This window comes from Bicyclus anynana, chromosome 1 (genome assembly GCF_947172395.1).
Source record: "Bicyclus anynana chromosome 1, ilBicAnyn1.1, whole genome shotgun sequence".
Classification (NCBI taxonomy): domain Eukaryota; kingdom Metazoa; phylum Arthropoda; class Insecta; order Lepidoptera; family Nymphalidae; genus Bicyclus; species Bicyclus anynana.
Window position 1 is genome coordinate 16,016,866 of NC_069083.1, and position 15,418 is coordinate 16,032,283.

Consider the following 15,418-nt stretch of genomic DNA (forward strand, 5'->3'; position numbering starts at 1 on the left):
TTTATATTTAATTTAAAATAATGAAATATATTCATAAAAGTATGGAAGATGGAGTACTATCGAACCGCCTTGAAATTATTAAACGATATATACTTTATGTGTATAACAGTTTTACAAGACGCTTACTTTCTAATCTCAGTAGATAGAGATGTTCGTAGACGAATAAGCCTTAAGTTTCGACTATACGAATTTAATGTATTTCATTGTGGTGCAAACAATTGGTGCACCATTTGTTTATACAAATTGCAAAAAACCGATACTGGAATATCTCCGTACATCCGATGTTTAAACAATCACATTTTACATCGATAAATTATCTAGATGGTTTTTTATGTATCGGTGACTCATACAATTAATGTTTATACAATATGGCACCGAGTACATAAGTTTTTGAGATTTATCTTAATACAATTAACTTGAAATCATTTACATTGCCCGCTGAAAACAAACAGTGTATCTATTACAGATCAAACTCTGTACCTCTTGTGCATGGACATTATTATGCACAATACGATCCTTTGTAAAATTTTCAGGACCTTTTATCTTCGCATATCCGGCCATCATCACCAGTTATAGCTCGATGTACACTAAATTGTTTGAAAGGAAAAAAGGCCTAGCATGAAATGTTTTTACAAAATTATAACAAACAAATAAAGATAGCAAAACATAGTAAGACTTATTGTTTTGAAGAGACAACATAGAAAATTCATTTTGACAAAATACTTAAAAATTATAAATATCAAAATATCCATGTTTCTAGGCCATATAAAAAATCTTGCGATAATGTTATAGCAGAACAGGAATCACGACTTGTTAACGTAGACACAGAGTGGGAAATGTCTGACCATGTAATCAAACGAAATAACAATAATAATTATACACAAAAAGTAGCTATAAAAATAAATATATACATACTATATAAATAGGTATGAATGTATATGTTCTTGCTACATCTGACAAAAATAAATAAATAAATAAATAAAATAACTAGAACTAACGAACTACTAACTAGACAAGAATTATTTTGGGTCTAGACAAGTTGTTACATTTCCCACTCGGAAACCAAGCCAAGGCCAGCCAAGTTATCCGGGAAACTATGATGAAGTGTGGTGTACCACAGCAGTCGTTGGATATAATAATGAGTTCAATGGCAACTAACATCTTAAATCAGCGTATTACCAGTCCAATTAGGTCATGATGGTTCTTTTGGAAAATTTATAATGAAACATTAAGTGTTTATAACTCTACCACTGGAAAAAAAAAAAAAAAAAAAAAAAAAAAAAAAAAAAAAAAAAAAAAAAAAAAAAAAAAAAAAAAAATTTGTTTGAATACCGACTTAAGCCCCCAAAATCCTAAATGTAAATCTACGTGGGACATGAATATAGTTTTGAACTATCTCTTTAAATTTTTATTCGTATGACAATATCTTATTTATTGATTAATCTTATATTGCAATTTCTTCTGCTCAAAGGATGGAAGCTTTCAGATTAGAAAATTAGTCGTTACGAAAGGAGTCTTTTGTAATAAAAATTACCGATATAACGTCAAAGCCTGGACCTTGCGGAAAACCAAGTGTTTATGTGGCATTGGCATATCTAGCAATTTATGGTACTGATATACATAATTTAATATTATGTAATCAAAAGTGTATTGTTTTCTTTTGTCATTTTAGTATTATTACGATGCTCTGAACATCTGCAAGTAATAATAATTGTTGTTGGCAGCGACACGAAATATAATTAAGAATCAAACGAACTTACCTTGTGATGTTTGATTCCAATTATGTGAGTGTCGCTGCCAACAACAATTATAGAGCCCACCCTCCCAACCCATTAAACAAAAAAAAAAAAAAAAAAAACAAAAGAAAACATAAATAATAACACAAAAATTATAAATACTCTGAAACAATGACATAGCGGGAGCGGGGTGCGGCGGACCGCGCTGTACAGTAGGGGCGAGATGTTAAGCTTTTCAGTATGCCGCTCTAAATGTGTGACGGATGGTAGCACCAGCATGTCTGCTGCAAGTAATAATAATTGTTGTTGGCAGCGACACTCACATAATTGGAATCAAACATCACAAGGTAAGTTCGTTTGATTCTTAAATATAATACCCAGGTACTTAGAAATTACCTCTCTAATAAAGTTACAATTTCTGTCGTTTTGGGGTAAGTATATTTGGGGTATATTTGTCGAAATTATTACATATGTTCATACGATAACTCTAAAAATTAAAAGTGTTCATTCATTTATGTACATAACTAGCGGACACCCGCGACTTCATCCGCCCTTAGACCTCCTTAATCCGGCCCTATCGCAAAACTGCTCTTAATGGATACCAACGAACTATACACTACCTAACTACCAAATTTTTTCTTTGTACATCAAGCGGTTTTCCAGATTTCGTGATGAATACTTCGCATTTATATATTAAGATTTATCCAAGTGGTCATTCGTTCATCATCATCATCATTATTGAGCCAAGAGATGTCCACTGCTGGAAATACCCCTTCTAGACTTTCTTTCAAACACCACGGTCCTAGACCGCATGCATCCAGCAGCTCCCTGATACCCGCTTGAAACCATCGTTCTACATAGTGTGGGGTCGATATCGACTAACACAGCGCTTTCCGATGTGGCCATGCCTGCCACCTGCCACCCTACCTTCTATTCGTTGGTCTATGTCAGTGACTTTGGTTCTTATCTGGCGGATCTCATCATTTCAGTTTTTATCGCAGAAATATAACCGAGAAGGGCTCGTTCCAATACCCGCTGAGTGACTCTGAGCCTTCTTATGAGGATATATCGCCGTAGAGAAGAATTCTAAATATGAAACTGATATGAAATGTGAGAATGTAGATGGCCAAACCAATGAGTGGGCGAACAAAGGAGTTCGCCACAGATGGTTAACAAGAACAGTTACAGAAACAATACCGAGTATAATAATAGTTGCCCACTGCCCAAGGGATATAAACTATGTGACGTCACATGATGCACAACACAATCGATCAAATATGTACAAATATTAGCCAATTCTCGCAATTCCATGACATCCGTCCATCTAGTTGTAAACCAATTGTTTTGATTATACCATTAGTTCGATGCGTTTTTGCTTTCAACACTCGCCACGGTGTAATGTGTACAGATGGCAAACAAATCGCTCTCGCTAATGACGATTTCGTTGGCACCATAATACGTGCCCACGGGTACCGTTCGCATAACCATTTATAGAGAGACCGCTTTTAAGAATTGGCACGCGGTTTGATAGTACGGCGTTCTTAGCACTTAAAAATAACATATTTATGCAACTTAATCGATATGTTACTCTCGATAGCTCAACGGTAGAGGGGGTGAAAACCAGAGGTAGTAGGTTCGATATTAACCCGTTGTGTGATCTTTAAGTATTATTAAATCTTTTAGTTGGTATCTAAACTATTCAAAGGTCGAGGATATAAGGTCGACGAATCCCAAAAAGAAAATTAGAAAACACAATTATTTTGAAATTACAGACGGCTACTTTAATTTTATTTATATGTAATACTAGCAAACGTCTGCGACTTCGTCCGCCCTTAGACCTCCTTAATCTGACTCTGTCGCAAAATCCGTTCTGTCTACTACGAGTAACTATAACTTACCTCCCTGCCAAACGTCTTTGTACGTCATGTGGTTTTCGATATGTCTTTTCGTTTATAAACATTTAGAAGATGAATTGATACATTCTTATCACTGAATTTAATTTAATATCGTAATTTATTGCACCTATATCTAACATCTAGTACATACACACCAAACTAAATTAATTTCAAAACACGTTAATTGAATTTACTATAAATTTATTGAAAGTATAATATGTTATTTTATTGCTATGGCTCAATGTGTGCTGTATTGAGGCTAACATTCAAAACTACGACCTCAAGAGCCTTCAAAAAGTGCGATAACCAAACAATATTTATATTACAACATTAACTACACGTCGGGCAATAAAGTAAACACTTCTTTAGTCTTACACAAACTAACGAACATGTTTATCTTTTACTAGCGGATGACCCGCGGTTTTATCCGTTATTACCATGAGAACACGTAGATAAATGTAGCCCGTGTGTAGTCGCTGATAATGTAGCTTTCCATTGGTGAAAGAAATTTTTCAATCGGTTGAGTGGTTTAGGCGTGAAAGCGTACCAAAATGACAACAAATAAATAGGTGTAGGGAAATGATTTATGGCCTGACGACTCAGTAGATAACGACCGTGATGGTCACACTATCACACTAATATTATAAAGGTGAAAGTTTGTGTGTAAGTGTGTAAGTATGTTTGTTCCTCTTTTACGCTGCGGCTACTGAAGCGATTTGGCTGAAATTTGGAATGGAAATAGATTTTACTCTGAATTAACACATAGGCTACTTTCATCCCGGAAAAATGCGTGGTTCCCGCGGGATTTATGAAAAACTGACGTCCGCTATAAAGAGGTAAAGTTTGTGAGATTGTAGGGTTTTATCTCTAGAGCTACTAACTAGATTTTGAAAATTCTTTTAGCAATTGAAAGACACAAATTTGTGAGAGCAACCGTATTCCCACGAGAACGGGTACTACGCGGGTGGAACCGGGGACTTCGGCTAGAAATGAAGACATGTTATCTCACTAAGCTGACGGTACGGGCCAGGCATCCCGTACCTACTGGTCACTTTCGATGTTCTCGCAACAAATACCACAACACGGTACGAGCGATTTCATTCAACATCAGCGGACATCATAATTATTTTAAAGTTATTGGGATTTTCCTATATTTTACTATTTTTTTAAAGTTATTGGGATTAATGACTAAAAAGATTATTGATTAATTAGTTAATTCATTCAATCATTCGTTCGTTCATTATAAAATTTATTCGAAGTCTATGGTCTATGGTTAGGAAGTCGGCGAAGTGAACAAATCACCTTGCCTCGTAGAGCACGTAAGTATTTTCGACTTCAGCCGGTGCCATGTTAGTGACATATATGGCAGTATATTACTTTAACATAGAACTTTGTTTTGTTAACAACTTCAAGGGACTAGATTTGAGAATCATCAGGCTAATTCACTATCTTTGACTTATGCTAGTTGAAATATACGAAATTGAAATTCCATGTAAAAACGTCATCCGGTGCTTATATCACATAGTAGGTAAATGACATTTTGTCAATTAAATTGATGTTTATTTTAATAGGTTGATAGCATCGATCTCCTATTAAAAAGTGGATGCACAATCAGCGACGAAAAAACGTCCCCACTCAATGAATGCCAAACAAAACTTCTTGGCACTCAATTCAAGTAGTCACATTTGCAAATTAAACCTTAAACTCAATCCTTAAGGTTGAATTTGCTCTGAACTTGGAATTTTATTGAATATTGGACTATATCAGAAGGCCGTAAGGTATAATTTTCTTTACCAATAATTCTAAAACTGTCAAAGCAAAATTGGTCAGTTTATGTGAAATTTTTTAACGATTGTGCGTCCTTTTATTATAAGAGATCAATGGCTGATAGTAAAGACGTTAATAGGCTAGCTGGTTTTCAACTCGTTGCCTCCACTTTACAATCACACAAAAAGACAGACAGACGGACAACAAAATGATCCTATAAGTGTTCCATTTGAGGTACCAGAACCTTAAAAAAAAGTACCTAAGTCTATTTAATCAACGTCTTGAACGAATAAATACATACATAACAATGTTTAAAATAAAACACATTCAAGTTAGATGTAGATAAATCTCTGGTTTACCTGCTTTATAATACCTTGGTAATTAACTCTAATACGTTTGATTTCTCTATGCTTATGCAAGCCAGTTTCTTAATGTGGAGCATGTAAATTAAATTATATGTATAGTGTGTAATTAGTTATACAAACATATATAAAGTGGAATGAAATTATGAGGCATCTACTGTATTCATTACACCAACAAAAAATTCTTTCTAAATTTAATCTAATCTAAGCTTTTAGAAGGGCATTAAGCTTGCATATTTTCTATTAACAAATGTCTATTAATATATACGATTAGGACTAATTTGTGATTTTTTTTATTTTGTACAAGCAGACGCCCGTGACTTGGTTTGCATGAAATTAAAATTTTCATAAATCCCGCGTGAAGTATATTTCAGGAATAAAAAAGCCTGTATGTAGCCTAATGACCAACTCTATCTCCCATTGAAACCGGAACAGCCATTTGAAAGATTATTCCCTTTCCAAAGTATTGAAATCACAGACTTTTATGTAGTTCTGTAGGTATTTACAAGAGCGTCAAAAACCAGTATAAAATGTTTCTAAATATCGGACTAAACATACATTAAAATAACAACAATATTATCCACATCGAATCGGTAGTTTCTCAAAGGATCGCTGTCATAATTAAATAAATTATTATCTATTCATCCTTACGCAAACCAATTAAATAATACCTAAATACATACAAGTTGAATTGCCTAGATAACCTCCAGTTTTTCAAGTCACTTGAAAAATCACCCAAATATTACAAATAAAAAATATGAGACGTAAGGTCAAAACTGCGCGGAAGAGCAGCTAAATGTTATAATTGGATGCGTTTCTGTAACATGTTACAAAATAACACTGTATTCGGTTAATCTGTAACATCATTAATTTTATGTGTGCCACAATTTCTTAACTTGGGGGTCGCGACCCTATCAGACTTGCCAATACATTGAAGCTTTCCCGTTGTTTTGAATTGAGAAATGTATTGGCAATATATTGTGTTTTTTTTTTTATTGAGAAAGAATACAATATGGAACTTAAGCTAACTTATCCTAATAACTATTCAAATCATGCCCACGTGGAATGGTGGCAAGAATACTGGCTGCATTTCCGCGCTGGACAGCCTGGCTGATCCTTTGCGCAAAAAATGAGCCAGCCCTTCTGTCACCAGTCGAGACAACTAGCCGCGGTTAAATTATTCAGTAAAAATTTTTGGCACTGCGACTCCATGGCCCAAGGGTCTCCACGGCAAAAGGTACAAATATGTAACTCTCTGTCAGAGAGGCATACTTGAGCCACTTACCGGTTTCAGCTTTTTCTGCTGCGGCTCCCGGTCTTGATTCTATCTCCCTGATATGACACGGTGCTAATGTGTCGACACATGTAGCGTCCCACATTAGGGCCCGCCCCATTTCCAAGGGAACCAGCGTCAATCCATTAAGTCTCTTGCCATCATCCCGACTGATTCCTGACGGCTCGATTAGCGCAGGAATATTTATTAATATATTGTGTTAAATTCTATTGTTTTATATATTACAATACTAAATCGCTAATTTGTACTATAGTAGACTAAGAAATAGTTTAAATCAACGCCTATTATATTTTAAAGCGACTATCAATAAAAATTTAACCAAAACTTGAGTCACGACACGGTGTTTTTTTAAACAAAAACCTTTTGTGTTTTATAAAAGGGGTCAAAATTTAAAGGTCATAACGATGATGTAACTTAACATCAAATAATATCGATATACGGCGAATTTTTTATCGTATATAGCAGCGTGGCATAAAACTTGACTAGGCTCGGTATATTCGTAGCTTAACCATTCAAAAGTTGAATTTAAATCTAAGTTTGGCAAGACAATAATAAAACCAGTCAAGTGCGAGTCGAATTCGCGCACGAATCCCGTACCATTATATCTATAAAAAAAGGCAACAAAAATCACGTTTGTTGTATGGGAACCCCTAAGTTATTTATTTTATTCTGTTTTTTTTTAATTTATTGTTATACCGGCAACATAAATTCATCATCTGTGAAAATTTTAACTGTCTAATTATCCCAGACAGATTCACAGTTCTTGAGAATGGTGAGGAACAGACGGATGGACGAACGGACAGCGGAGTCTTAGTAATACTCTCGTTTTAACCCTTTAGGTACGGGATCCTAAAAATAGTCACATCTATACTAATATTATAAAGCTGAAGAGTTTGTTTGTTTGAACGCGCTAATCTCAGGAACTATTGATCCGTATTGAAAAAGCCTTTAAGTGTTAGAAAGCCTATTTATCGCGGAAGGCTATAATTGTATTATCCCCGTATTCCTACGGGAACTGAAGCCACGCGGGTGAAACCACGCGGCATCAGGTAGTACAATATAAACGGATAAAACTGATCGTGTTTTGCTCGCGATGTGCATGACATCAAGCCGAGTGCGACCAACAAACGATCAGTTTTATCGGACGTCAAGCCGTTAGCGCTGCAGGCATGTGAGATTTAAATTTTAACTTGATCGTCAGTCGCTAGTATAAGGTCATGAGCGTCTATTATATTATTATTAGAAGTATGTCTTTGTTTGTGTGTGATGTTATATTGTAGTGTATGTGTTACTGTTATCTCAGGACGTGGTCACGACTGAAATAAAAATGGTGAAAACATGCGAGCATGGAAAGTAACAGCCTCGTTACATTAATTACTTGCTTATTAGTTTAGGCTTTCTCTTTACTACAACTTACTTGTACAAGTGTAATATTATGATTATGACTTTACAATATTACTTTATAATATGGTAGTCATGAGATATTTGACCAAATAACACATTATCTTAGTAGCTAGTTTGTGAGTGGGTAACTTGCTCAATCGTAGATCGTTTTTCAGGTTCGAGTTTCATCAAGACAACAAATAAAAGTAATATTGAGCTCTTTCTTCTTTCTCTTTCTTTCTTTCTCTTTCTTATCTCTTTCTCTTTCTTACATATTCTCTGGGATTCTTGTTTTTAAACAATCCATCTAAAAGGGTCGTTGAATCAAAATAACCTAAACAGCCAATTTCAATGACTCCAAGCATTTTAATCACAGTTTAATCTTGCTACTTTGTATAAAAGTTCTCATTAAAGAGTCTTCAGGGCTTTATCAAGCATTCTCGTATCTTATTATCATGTTAAGTATGTATCACCTATGTTCATTTTCTTAATTAGATATTCCAGTGGCCTTTGATTAATTAACACTGTCATTTCTGCATGAACATTTCCCGTAAAAATAAAAATCAGTAGGCTTTTTCTAAAAAATCTGATACATGTAAATATCTTTTACCATATGCAGATGTCGACTACTAAGTATGTTGATTTATTTATAGTACTTAGGTATAATAACGAGATGCTTTACTTTACCTAGAATGTGTAGACTGTAGGAGTTATATAATTTAAACGCATATCTGTTAATTATATTGATTAGTGCTTAGAAATTCATAGCGAATTTTAATTAATAGCGAAGAACACGCACTCTGTTAAAATACATCTTGGTTGTTGAAAATATTGAGATTTATATTTTGATAATTCGTCATGGAATAATTATTTGATCTCTTTGTTTATTGAAACAAAAAAAGATATGACTTATGCTATGCAAGTTTTATCCTATTACATAAATAAACATTATACAAATATAAACATTATTTACAAAAGTAGTATTATATTACATTGGTAATTTAATCCGTAATGTTTAACAAATATCAGATCTTTATAGTCTTAATTCCAGCAGCTACAGCATTGAAAAAACTGATTCGAGATGGAAAATTTTAAAAAATCCGAAAAAAAATATAACTTGGTTCTAGAGATTTTTGGAAAACTATTCAAATTAGTTTTAGATAATTAGGTAGTGTATTTGCGTTTTATCCATTTATTACGGGACACCCTGTATAATAAGCATGAGGCATAAATTAATGACTGGGGTCGAACTGTAACAAAGAAAAGTGGTAGACAAAGAGCTTGCGATAGTCAGACATACTCCATTTTAGGAAGGCATACAATTTGTCAGCATATGCTCTTACCACAAACAAGAAAGTATGGTAGTCCAGAATGCAGATTGGACTGTCGTGGTTTCAATAAGTAGCATAGTTCAAGGGTCTAGACTCTCAACCGTCCAAGTATAAAGCACATTTTTTTAAATATTATTTTCCTCAACATATTTTACAAAATCATGTACCCAATCGCCAGTCACTTAGCTTCGCGGCAACCCTTTTATAAACATCAAGATTTCTCATGGTATGAAATCAAATCAAAATTATTTATTTAAATAAGGTAAGCCTAAAAGCCTAAAGTTTACAAGCACTTTTGAAATGGTAAGCCTAACTCTAATGTACAACTATAAGATTTAAAAAAAAAATAACAATATAAAAATGATAAATGATAAACAATATGCGGGTATAAAACAAATACAATTGCGCAGAGACGAGTATTATAGGAGCTGACCACAGCTTTAAAAAAAAACAAACGATTTGAATTGAGAACCTTCTCCTTTTTTTGAATTCAGTTAATAAAATGTGTGGCTATTGCAGACCTTAGTCTATGGTATGGAAACGAGTTGCCTCATCTGGACTAGCCAGCGTTGACAGCATCTCACTAATATGGTGTGAACATCATTGACAAACGACTTTTATATAACGAGTCCATGTGAAGCCGACACATTCGCTTCCTATAGATTGTTTTCGATACGTAATAGTTCTACAGAAAGTGCTGACATGGATTATGTGTGAATAGAAAACGTTAATCATATCTACTCGTACAAATTACCTCAGTGACATGCACAAGGTTTCTAACTAGGGTAGACGCTAATACGTACAATGTGGAATTCATTTTCTGACTTTAATGAGTTCTCATGGTACACCCTGACATTTCATTCACTTAAAATCTATAATTTCTCTCTCTCTCTATAGTCGTTCCTTCATTACTGAAGATCGTGGTCCTGGTAAGATCCCAGCCTCCTGCGGGTCCACGCCTTCCATCGGCTTCTATTGGTGGCCATCGCTGCTATAGTGTAGAACTTTGCCCCTTAATCCTCCTTCAACTGGTCAGCCCATCGTGTTGGTGAGCGGCCCCTCGGTCTTTTCCCGTCAGTGATGCCTGTTATTATTAATTTCTCCAAACTGCAGTCACCACGCCGTATAATGTGCCCCAAAATACCCCAGTATGCGTTGGTAACATAAGGAGGAAAGCCTAACCTTGAAAATCTATAATTAAAGAAATAAAAATCCCGACTAGCCTAACCTGCTCGCACCTAGTCATCCCGCCTCACGTATTTTGTTAACCGACTTCAAAAAGGAGGAGGTTCTCAATTCGGTCGGTATTTTTTTTTTATTTTTTTTTATGTATGTACACTGATTACTCTAAGACGCCTGGACCGATTTCAAAAATTCTTTTTTATAGCGATTTCTAAATGACGTTTTTCTAATTGTAGGTGTTTTTTAATATAGCCATGATATACTATTTTGAAATCCTCTTGATGAGCCCTTAAATTTTGTTACCCATATCGAAATATAAAAAAAAAATCACCTTGATTCTATAACGTCATACAGTCGTCGAGTAGGTTTTTTTTAATTTCACCTATCTTAGAACACTTGGGTTACTGAGACAAATCTAACGATATCTTAATAACGTAAATCGGTTTGGAATATATGTAGTAACTAGTAGACGCCGCGCAGTTCCACCCGCGTAGTGCCCGTTCCCGTAGATAAATTATAGCCTAAATCCTTCCTCGATAAATGGGCTATCTAACCCTTAAAGAATTTTTTAAATCGGACCAGTAGTTTCTGAGTTTAGTGCATTCAATCAATCAAACAAACAAACAAACTCTTCGTCTTTATAATATTAGTATAGATAAAGAATATTACATGTATACATACAAAATACCCGCGAAAAACATAAACCTTCTTGAAGTCGGGTAAAAAGTTAATTCACTGCAATAAAAAATTGTAGCCTATTTTTTTTTTGTTGTTTAAACAATAACGTCACAATGTCACCATACACTTTTTGTTTTGAATATCAAACAAAATTAGGGGTCAGATATTTTTGCAAACGAATGCGCTACTTTACTAAGTACAGATTTACTCAATTTCCTTAGTCACCTAGAAAAATAATTGTTTTGTTCTTGAATATAATTTATAATTCCGTTCTAGCAAATTTGCGCGGAAACATCGTTTTACTTTTTATATTAAGTATTATATTTTCATATTAGATAATTTATAGAACTTCGTACAGCCAATCAAATATTTAAGTGCGGAAGTGATTGTAGAGTAATTATTATTGGTCTGAATACGCTTTCGTATAACGAGGATGTTATTATTTTTTTCATTTTATAAGACTTTCCCGCTTGTGAGAAGTTGTGAACTAACCTCGATAGGAACTCACTAACCCAAATCCTTCATAACTCGTGTTATAACATTATTTCACTGTCAAACCCGACGATCCGAGACTTGGTCGCTAACCATGTGCCCTAAAAGAAGTTTAGTTAAGTTTGACCGGCGCCAAGCGATTTAGCGTTCCGGTACGATGTCGAGTAGAAACCGAAAGGGTGTGGATTTTCATCCTCCTCTTAACAAGTTAGCCCGCTTCCATCTTAGATTACATCATCACCGTGGTCTCAAGCCACATAAATCCATCAGCTTTCTTTTCTTGTTTCTGTTCGGATTCTACATCTTATTTGGTGCCATTTTTCCTAGCTATCCACCGCTATAAAGTCTATCTAAATTATAATAAGAGATGCTAAAAAGTATAAAGTAATAAATAAATTATTAAGGTAGTATTATTATAAATTCAAATTCTACCTAAATTAATTTGTGACTCATTCTCTACTAAGTTACGCATACGTAAGAGTATCTTCAAACTGGCGATGGCGTAGGCGCTCATTGGTATACGCAGATGCATACATTGTTCTCGGCGTAACACAAAATAATGTAGGTAGCTAATAACAAACTCAAAAGAAGTAGCATCCAGAGCCTTTTACGCCAGCCATTGAAGATCAAGTTTACCGTCAACACTGCAGTAAGGTTTCAACTGCACATTGTGGGCTGTGAAAAAATATCGATTTTTTTTTTTTTATTCAATGATAAGTTAGCCCTTGACTTTTTCACCAGGGATCTGATTCTGCTATTTTATACTCGTCGATGTAATATTTGTCTTTAAAATAGTTTTAGAAGAATTTGAACTTTATGTGTATGGTGGGACGCCAAAAATAAAATGTCACCAACAACGAAGTTTCCGTGGAAACCAACGATGTCACATCGCTGCAACTTTACAGGATGCGGAGGCTGATTTGTGGTTGCTAAAGTGATGATGCAGTCGAAGGAAGCGATCTTACTTGTAAGAGGTGAGAGTTTAATCAACCAATATCTCTGATAGTTGATATGCGGCGTCGCACCGGAACGCTAAATCGGTAGGCGGTTTTAGTTGGTAAGGTGGTAACAGAGTAGAGCAGAGTCTTTTTGGAAATTATAACAAACTGACTCAAGCTGGGAATCGAAACCAGGACTTCTATTTTGACCACACACACAGTACAACTGCACCAGAGAGGTCGTCGCTGTGGTATGGTTTCGATATTTTTTTCATTACCCACATCTTTAAGCGCGCTGCAGACTTGATATTTTGACCGTGTGTGGCCGGCGTTAGTAAAAAAAAACGGTTAATAACTAAAGTATCGCGTATGCATTAAGTTTACTTTAAGTAACTCAGTGGTTATCGTGAAAAAATCGTAGCAAAACGTCAGTGTGAAAAGCCTGTTATATGCGAGTAAAATTAGAATCCGTGAAACCATGTACTGCGTATACTAATATCATAAATGCGTAAGAATTTGTGTCAGTTGCGTTTTCTAAGCCACCGCCTTCAAATTATATTTATTTAGTTTTAGTTAAATTCATCTAGTAGTTTCGGAGTGAAACATTTTTCAAAAATGCATTATTTTAACTTTCTTATATTTTTTAAATAATATATTAGCACACATGCACACGTTATATCACTAATAGAGTGATAGAATGTGTGCATTTGTTCAGTTCATATACTTACTCGACACTAAAGGGGGTAACAACAGAATGGACCAACACACCTCTTGGTAACATGCAGATTATAGTAATCTGCATGCTTTTCTAAGTTGTAAACAGAATGCAGTCCGCGAATTACGTAAATTCACTGCGCCTGTTCTATTACAGAATTCCTTTTCATGATATCTTAGCCACAGGAAATGACGTACGAATTTCATCGTTACAACAACAGTGAAACAGTGGATGTAATTTTGTATGGAGAATCCAAATTGTTTAATTGGTCATCCAACAATAATGTTACAAATTACATAAAACTAGCAATGCTATGTTATATAAGTACGTATATTAACGATTTTTTATTTTCAATATTGCAAGATAGTGAAGACTTTTTGGATTATTTAATACGATGAAAAATATCGATAGATACCTATATAAATATGAAAAAAAAATCTCACTCAAACGACGTTTACGCTTAAGATAGTATTAAATATTCGCACAAATTATATATTTTTGAATATACCAATAAATTTGCATAATAGTATATCGTACTGTCATACTGTTTTGGTTTCGTTTGAGGTCAAATCTGATGTCATAAGGTCACTCATCCTTGAGAACTTTGATCTCAAACCTATTAAGTAATTATAGTTATTTTGTAAATTAATATTTTATACTTAGTTATAAAATTTATATTTATGTTAATCTCGGGGTTAGTCAATTCTTGTATCTCGCATTAAATTTTGAAAATTGTAAATGATTTTTTGTTCATCTATAATTAATTGTAAACTTGTATGCTAACCACTTGATGGTAAAGATCACAGTAAGTAAGTACCATTTAAGTTTATTCAGTACCTATTGTTACTAATTTTATGCATATTTGATACCAAACGACAAAAATAGTATAATAGTAAAATAATGTTTTTTTATTTATTTTAAAATATAAAGGTATACCTACTATAACTACATTATATACTTACTATAAATATTTACATTTTAGTTTAATGTGTGTTATAGGTTTAATCTTAAATTGTAATATAAATTTAATTATATGACGCTTTTTATATAATATTAAAAAAACATACATACAGCCGAACGTAGAACCTCCTCCTTTTTGGAAGTCGGTTAAAAATAAAACTACATTGTAAGGGTAAGTATAAGAAATATCGAAACTTACGTAAGAAGAAATTCAAAATTATTCCAAAACTCGAAAAATAAAATACACTTCACTATAATTATTAAACTTAAATCAAACTGTAAACTCACTAAAGTCGAAAAATTCGTTCGGAAAACACAATCGCGGAACACCAATTTGAAGCTTATTACAAGTGAATGAAGTTGATAATTGGCTGTTGAACGGTTAATGGTTAGAGATGCGCGTACGCGTGTTAGCGGCGTCGAGTTGTCCGCTAATTTGTGGTTACTGGTACACCTGCGAGTCGCCCACTCGACGCGCGGCGGTGGTGGGTGACGGCCCTTTTAACTTAACATGTATTTGGTATCATCATTAACAACTCATATTAGACTCACTGTGGAGCACGAGTCTCCTATCAGAATGTCCCAATTGGCAAACATCACACACATAGAAAATTAAGAAAATTCTCAGGTATGTAGGTTTTCCTCACCATGTTTTCATTCGCTGTTTGAGATACGTAATATTTAA

At 34.3% G+C, this 15,418-nt stretch overlaps 1 protein-coding gene across 1 annotated transcript in view; it reads right to left on the reverse strand.

The window, feature by feature from the left end:
* The window catches only part of LOC112044206 (uncharacterized), a 232,273-nt gene extending 217,106 nt beyond the window's left edge, over positions 1-15,167 (reverse strand). Inside the window, exon 1 of the mRNA XM_052881305.1 lies at positions 14,933-15,167. The gene's annotated coding sequence lies outside the window, so the exon portion shown is untranslated. The remainder of the gene's footprint in view (positions 1-14,932) is intronic.
* Between the last annotated feature and the right edge of the window lie 251 nt (positions 15,168-15,418).